This window comes from Gossypium hirsutum, chromosome A08 (assembly GCF_007990345.1).
Source record: "Gossypium hirsutum isolate 1008001.06 chromosome A08, Gossypium_hirsutum_v2.1, whole genome shotgun sequence".
NCBI classification, from domain to species: domain Eukaryota; kingdom Viridiplantae; phylum Streptophyta; class Magnoliopsida; order Malvales; family Malvaceae; genus Gossypium; species Gossypium hirsutum.
In genome coordinates, this window is record NC_053431.1 from 58,942,308 (window position 1) to 58,950,860 (window position 8,553).

The 8,553-nt window shown below is 36.4% G+C and overlaps 1 non-coding gene across 1 annotated transcript; it reads left to right on the forward strand.

Moving 5' to 3' along the window:
- The first annotated feature begins 8,172 nt into the window (after positions 1-8,172).
- Positions 8,173-8,279, forward strand: LOC121205449 (small nucleolar RNA R71). Its single transcript, XR_005900526.1, has one exon. It is a non-coding gene; the product is annotated as a small nucleolar RNA R71 (small nucleolar RNA).
- The last annotated feature ends 274 nt before the right edge of the window (positions 8,280-8,553 follow it).

Below are 8,553 nucleotides of genomic sequence, written 5' to 3' on the forward strand. Positions count from 1 at the left end.
ACTAAATAAAATTAGGCAATAGTAAATTCACTTCTGATCGTGATTTTCGTGACAGGTTTTAAATATTTATAATGAATCGTTCTTGAAACTAACTATTATCACAATGTAGGTAAGTGTACTTATCGAACAGTAGTATAGTTTTAGCAAGACCGGATTGTCAACCTAAAGGAACTAAAAGTACTAGTAATGACTGTCTTTTTATTATCTAGCCTAAGAATAAGGGGGTTTTATTTTAACTAACTAATTATCTAAACTAAGAATTCACAGAAAATAGAATTGGGGAATTACTTTTGGAAAATGATTGAATTAAGACAATACCTAAGGAAAAATCCACCTAGACTTCACTTGTTATTCTGACTCCGAATAAAATGATTTATTCATTTAACTTGTTCCGTAGAGATCTCTAAGTTATGTTATTATCTCTATTCAAGACTAATAACGTCTAATCCCTAGATTGAATAATTGAAACTTTTCTCTAATTAACACCCTAGGGTTGCATTAACTCGATCTATGGATCCCCTTATTAGGTTTCACCCTAATCTGGCAAAATCCTGTCACCCTATCTCTAGGCGCGCAATCAACTACACTTATTATGACAAATGTACTCTTAGATAGGGTCTATTTCTCCTCTAAATAAAAGTTTATCTTGAATCAGTATCCTTGGATATCAAAACAAGAATTAAGAACACATAATTGAGAACAAGTGAAATATTTATCATACAATTCAGAAAATAATAACAAGATTCGTCTTAGGTTTCATTCCCCTTAGGTATTTAGGGGATTTAGTTCATAACTAAAAAAGAAAACATCTCAGAAGAATAATGGATACAAAACATAAAGAAAACCCAAAACTCTTAAAGGGAAATTGAGGGGAGATTTTCAATCTCGATGGTGAATCCAGCTTCTGAGATGGATCAATCGGCTTATCTTGAGCAATTCCTTGCCTCCTTCTCTCTGTCTCCCTTTCCTTCCTTCTCTAGGGTGTATTTATAGGCTTTAGAATGCCTAGAAGCCCTCAAAATTGGCCTTTTTCGAATTGGACTCAACTTGGGCTCAACAGGGACACGCACGTGTGACACGCTCGTGTGTGATTACTTTAGGCCGTGCTTGAGCCTGTTAAATAGGCACGGCTGTGTGGTCCACCCGTGTGAGTCGTGCTTCGATTCTTCCAAATTGACACGACCGTGTGTTCTACCTATGTGAAGAAGTCCAGGCCATGTTGATTTCGTACTTTGATCTATTTTCTCCGTTTTTGGCCCGTTTCTCGCTCCTTTCGCTGTCATGTGTTCTCCTAAGCATAAAACATGAAATTAAGGTATTAGGAGCATCGAATTCACCAATTCTAAGGGAAAATCATCTATAAAATGTGTTAAGCATGGGGTAAAAATATGTATAAATTACGGTTTATCAAATACCCCCAAACTTAATCATTTGCTTGTCCTCAAGCAAAATTTTCAACTCATAATCAAAATAAATTCTTCTCAACTTATAATCTCTATCGAAAATATCTCAAAATAATCCACAGGTAATCATACATTGAGAATTCAACTAAACAAACATCAAAGTTTCAAACATTCCAAGTTGAGCATTTTATTCTGAAGACATAGGTGTCTCTCCTCATCAAAGTAATTACCTTTGATTCAAAATGTCATAGAGTTTCACATCCTCACTAAAGATTCACTCAAATCACTCGAGGTGTTTAAGGACAATAAATGAAGTGCTCAATAATCAATAATGAAAAGTCATTACCATAGGCTTGCATGAAAATCAACTCTCCACTACTATAAATTGAGATAATACATTAATGAAAAGGTCTTTAGAGGGTTGTAATATGGCTTTGGTTAGGGAGTGTGGTCAAAACCTAAAAGAAACTGTTAGAATCAAGATTGAATTGAAAAACCACTTAACTAGAAAAAGATTTAATCATCACTTGCGTACAATAGAGCTTTTTCTCAGAATATGGAATTTAACTTCTTTGGCTCAAAAGATCACTACTACTAATGTGTATACACAGTTTTTTTTTAAGAATAACATAGACTAACTATTAAGAACAAGACATAGCTGGGCAACTATTTCAATTCAGATCTTAACAAAAATATGGATCAAATTTAATTTAGGGGATTTCAACAATAATAGGTTAAGGGTTAATATTAAGGGTAATACAAGAAATGGCTTGTTAGGCTCAAGGGGGTTCACTAGGGGTTAATCGTGGAGGTAAGCTTTTCATGGCATGAGTGGGTTAATCCTAAGTGCCTTAATCATTTTGACATATCAAATCAAATGGTGTGGTCTTGACATTGATAATCAAGCAAGTTCTAGAATAACAGTTCAATACTGACGCACTCAAAGTAATAATAAAAGTGAGCATGAAAGAATTAATAGATGCTCAAAAGGCTAAAAAATCTCACAATAATTATGGCTTTTTGATGTTTAAAACTTGTGAATTCCAACTAAAAGTAATACCTAAAATTTGGGGAAACAACCTAAAATTTTAAATTCTTAAAAATCAACTTATCATGCTTGATTTTCTAATGTCTTAAAGTTTAAACAATCAATGCATAAATGCCTATGTTTTAATTCAAGATATATCAATCAAAATCATAAATCAATCAAAATTTATCCTGAATATGATATGAGAGCTTTTCAAGAAAACAAGGTAGTCATTTAGGGATTTTTTTGATAGTGAAATGAATACCCCCCCACACTTAAGATGTACATTGTCCTCAATGTACAAAGATAGATATTTTGACAAATGTAAGTGTAAGTTCATAAGATAGGGAAAAAAATGAAACTTTTTGAGTTAAAAATGGATGAAATTCCTGGATTATCGAGAGTGAGTTGTTGGAAATAAAGTTAGAGGACAAACATGATTCTGAAGGACAAAAGGAGAATTGAGGGACTAATTTGATAGTAATCATAAAGATAAGTCATGTTTAAAAATAAAAGAATCTTCAAAAATTAATAAAAGAAAAATAAAATAAGATAGATAATGCAAATTTTCAAGTGGACGGCCGGTTCACACGCCCGTGTGGATCGTGTCTTGCCCATGTTTGTCGCGAAGTGAGATGTCGTCACACGGCCTTAGGGAAAGCCCGTGTGTATAGGCCGTGTGGCTACATGATCATGTTACACGACCGTGTATGACGTGGTTCGCTTCTCCCATGGTTGTGTAGCTCTATGCATGCCTGTGTTATTTTGATAGTGTTGTCCATGATGTGCTAGACATGGGTGTGTCGAACACCCGTGTTCATTTGGCAGATTTGACCACGGCCAAATCGCACGCCCATGGCCACTTATCGCATCCTGTGTTGGGAAAGATAACTTTTACCCTATTTTCGCACAGTTGTATTGCATGGTCGTGTTTCCATCTGTGGTTGTCACACGGGATAAAGCACGGCCGTGTGGAGTTGGGAACCTATGCTCAAAGACTCTGTTAGCGACCTAGATGTTTAAAAATTGAAATTTAAATAATTTAAAACCGTTAGTACTCTGGTTGCCTCCTGAGAAGCACTTGTTTATAGTCTAAGCTCGACTATTACCTTGTTGGTTTATTCAGGGCGATTTGTGGAGTCGCAGCTCCTCTCCATCGTCTTTAAAATTCTCACCATTATAAAGTTTGAGATGATGTCCATTTGCTTTGAATGTACCATGTGATGGGTGACTTACCTCTATTGTGCCATATGGAAGAACAGATTGAATTACGAAAGGTCCTGACCATTGTGATTTAAGTTTTCCAGGAAACAATTTGAGTCTTGAGTTGTATAGTAGGACAAGATCTCCAACATCAAATTTTTTTCGTTCCTTTAAACGAGTGTCATGGCGCCGCTTTGTTTCTTCCTTGTATAGGCAAGAGTTTTCGTATGCATTGGCTCGCCACTCATCAAGTTTGTTCAGCTATATCAACTTGTTTTTTCCTGCAAGTTTGGGATCAAGGTTTAAAAATTTAATAGCCCAAAAAGCTTTATGCTCTAGTTCGAAGGGTAGATGACAACTTTTTCCATAAATAAGTCTGTAAGGTGAGGTCCCTATGGGGGTCTTAAAAGCAGTTCCCTAAGCCCATAAGGCATCATCTACATTCATTGCCCAATCTTTTCTATTTGATTTTACTATTTTTTCAAGGATCCGTTTGATCTTTCGGTTTGCCACTTCAACTTGTCCATTAGTTTGAGGATGGTATGGGGTGGCTATTCTATGATGAACTCCGTATTTCTTAAGAGTTTTTTCAAATTGGGTAGTACAAAAATGAGTGCCCCTGTCACTAATAATTGCTCTAGGTGTCCCAAATCTTAAGAAGAGTTTCTTAAGGAAACGTACAACCACTCTAGCATTATTAGTAGGTAGAGCTTGGGCTTCCACCCATTTGGACATATAATCAACTGCTACTAAGATGTATTTATTCCCAAATGAACTGGGGAATGGGCCCATGAAATCGATACCCCAAACATCAAATGTTTCACATGAAAGCATATAGTTTTGAGGCATTTCATCACGTTTAGATATGTTACCTGTCCGTTGGCATTTGTCACATGAAGTAACGTACCTATTAGCGTCTTTTGAATAACGAGGGCCAATAAAAACCTGATTCAAGTATTTTATGTGCGGTCTTAGTTCCACTATAGTGTCCTCCAGTTGGCCTTGAGTGGCAATGTTCCAGTATTTTTGATGTTTCTGATCTTGTAATGCATCTTCAAATGACTTGATCTGCACATCTGCGAAAAAGAAAAGGGTCGTCCCAAAAGTAGTTTTTCACATCATTAAAGAATCATTTCTTTTGCTGGTGTGTTAAACCTTTTGGGATAATGTTAGTGGCTAAAAAATTCGCAATGTCTGCAAACCAAGGTACCTCGGAGTCAGATATAGCAAAAAATTGTTCTTCAGGAAACGAATCATTTATTTCAACTTCATCTAGTTCTTTGGCATTGAGTTCTCAAGCCTGGACAGATGATTAGCCGCGAGATTTTCAGCTCATTTCTTATCCTGAATTTCCACGTCAAATTCCTGCAATAGGAGAATCCATCGAATGAGTCGAGATTTTGCATCAGTTTTAGTTAAAAGGTAGCGAAGGGAGGAATGGTCAGTGTAAACAACAACTTTAGACAATATGAGATATGATCGAAATTTATCAACTGCCAAAACCACAGCTAGCAATTCTTTTTCTATAGTAGTATAATTCTCTTGTGCAGCTATCAAAGTTTTGCTAGCATAATAGATAGGTTGAAAATGCTTGTCTATTCGCTGTCCCAATACTGCACATACTGCAAAATCACTCGCATCACACATTAATTCAAATGGTAAGTTCCAATTAGGTGCAATTATGATTGGAGCATTAATTAATTTATCTTTTAAAGTATTAAATGCTTCTAAACACTCCTGATTGAAATTAAAAGGTATATCTTTTTCTAGTAATTTAGTCAAAGGCTTAGCTATTTTATAAAAATCCTTAATAAATCTTCTATAAAAACCAGCATGTTCTAAAAAGCTTCTAATAGCCTTAACCGAACTAGGAGGGGGTAATTTTTCGATTGTTTCTATTTTAGATTTGTCTACGTCAATCCCTTTACTAGAAATTTTATGCCCTAATACAATACCTTCTTGAACCATGAAGTGACATTTCTCCCAATTAAGCACAAGGTTCGTTTCCTCACATCTTATTAAAACTCGTTTTAAATTTTTAAGGCAGAGATGGAAACAGTTACCGAATACCGAGAAATCATCCATAAATACTTCCATGATATGTTCCACGAGTTCGTCAAAGATGGCCATCATACAGCAGTGAAAAGTGGCAGGAGCATTACATAATCCACAAGGCATTGTACGATAAGCGAATGTACCATATGGGCATGTGAATGTCGTCTTTTCTTGATCTTCAGGAGCTATTAGGTTTTGGAAGTATCCAGAAAGTCCGTCTAAAAAGCAGTAGTACATGTGCCCGGATAATCTTTCCAACATTTGGTCAATGAATGGTAAGGGGAAGTGATCTTTTCTTGTGGCATCATTCAGTTTCCTGTAGTCAATACAAACTATCCATCCAGTGACTGTCCTTGTTGGAATTAATTCATTCTTCTCGTTGGTCACAACAGTCATGCCTCCTTTCTTAGGGACAACCTGCATTGGACTTACCCAAGAACTGTCAGAAATAGGATAAATAATTCCCAGCATCTAGAAGTTTAATTACCTCGGCTTTAACAACTTCCTTCATGTTGGGGTTCAGTCGTCTTGAAGCTTGCACACACGGTTTGTATTCATCTTCCATCAAAATTTTGTGGTGCAAAAAGAAGGGCTGATTCCTTTAATGTTAGAAATTTTCCAAGCTATGGCCTTTTTATGTTCTTTTAATGCTTGGATCAATTCCTCTTTCTGTTTGGGTTGCAAGTTATAAGCAATAATAACTGGTAATGTAGAATTATTTCTAAGGAATGCGTATTCCAAGTGGTTTGGTAATTGTTTAAGTTCCAGTTTGGGAGGCTCTTCAATAGAGGGTTTTTGCTTAAGTTCATCGTTTATCTTAATGCCCTCATATTCTACTTGTCTTGAAGAATGCTCATTAGGTTCATCATCTGTCTCCTCTTCTTGAGCTAGATACAGTTCCATCGTGTCCTTCTATATAATTTCCTGAAAATGTGATCAATAGAGTCAATAAAATAACATGAATCATCCTGTTCCCTAGAAAGCCTTATAACATCATAAATTTTAAAGATAATCTCCTTGTCACCTACTCTAAGTACCAATTTACCGTCACCCACATAGATTACAGCCCTAGCAATGGCTAAAAATGGGCGCCCTAAAATTAAGGGCACTTCCACATCTTCGTCCATGTCGAGCACAACAAAGGCAACAGGAAATATGAATTTATCTATTTTGACAAGTACGTCTTCTATAATACCCCTAGGATATTTAACAGATCTATCAGCTAATTGAATACTCATCCTAGTGGGTTTAGGTTTCCCAAGACCAAGTTATTCGAACATTTTATATGGCATCAAATTAATGCTAGCACCTAAATCAGCTAGTGCTTTCTCAACATTCAGACTACCAATTAAACAAGAGATAGTAAAACTTCCTGGATCTTTCAGTTTGGTTGGCAGTTTGTTTTGGAGTATGGCTGAGCACTCCTCATTGAGTTCTACTATAGATAAGTCCTCGAACTTCCTTTTATTTGTTAGAAGCTCCTTCAAAAATTTTACGTATGTAGGCATCTGCGAGATGGCTTCAACAAAAGGTAAGTTGATATGTAATTATTTAAAAAGTTCAAGAAACTTACCGAATTGTGCATCAATGCGGTCTTTTTTCAATTTTACTGGGTATGGAATTGGTGGTTTATATTCCTTTGGCATTGGTTTGTCACTATTTTCGGGTTTTTCTTCCCCCCTTTCGCTCATCACGGCTTCTTGTGTTAGCTTCTTTTCAGATTCCGCTAACATTTTTTCACTCCTTAGTGTAACTGCTTGTACATGCTCTTTTTATTTGGTGTTACTAGGTAAACTTCCTAGTGGTCTTTTCGAAATTAGTTTGGATAGCTGGCCAATCTGAGTTTTGAGCCATTGGATCGACGCTTGTTGATTTTTAAGTGCTGTCTCGATGTTCTGGAAACGAGTTTCTGACACCGAGATAAATTTAGACAGCATCTCTTCAAGGTTCGGTTTCTTTTCTTGTTGATAAGGTGGTTGTTGAAAACCTAGAGGATTCTGTGGCCTTTGATTCCCTTGACCTCCCCATGAGAAATTAGGATGGTTTCTCCAACCTGCATTATAAGTGTTACTATATGGGTTATTTTGGGATCTAGAGTTATTGTTACCCATATATTGAACTTGTTCCTCCTTGATGCTAGGGTTGAAGGGTTGATACTCTGTCCATGCTTCTCCTCCATTCATCTCGCACCTCATTACTGGATGTACCTTAGTAGAACCAAGTAAACCATCAATCTTTTTATTTAGAAGTTCTACCTGGTTTGACAGGATAGTAATCGAATCGACGTTATAAATGTCTGCTGTTTTAGTTGGCTTAGTCCTCATGACTTGCCACTGATAGTTATTCAGTGCCATCTCCTATATAAACTCATAAGCATTTTCAGGTGTTTTATTATTGATGGTTCCGCCAGCAGCTATGTCAACCATTTGTCGAGTCGAAGGATTCAGGCCATTATGGAATGTTTGAACCTGCGGCCAAAGCGGTAACCCATGGTGAGGGAACCTTCTCAGTAAGTCCTTGTATCTCTCTCATGTATCGTAAAGAGTTTCTAAGTCCATCTATACAAATGAAGAGATATCATTACGTAATTTGGCTGTTTTAGCCGGCGGAAAATATTTTAATAGGAATTTTTCGGTCATTTGTTCCCAAGTAGTGATTGGTCCTCGTGGTAACGAGTTCAACCACAGTTTAGCCATATTCCTCAATGAAAAATGGAAAACTGAAGACGAATGGCATCGTCAGATACGCCATTAATTTTAAATGTATCACAGAATTCTAGGAAATTTGCCAAGTGAGTGTTTGGATTCTCATCCTGCAAACCATCAAACTGAGCAAATTGCTGTATCATTTGAATAGTGTTAGGTT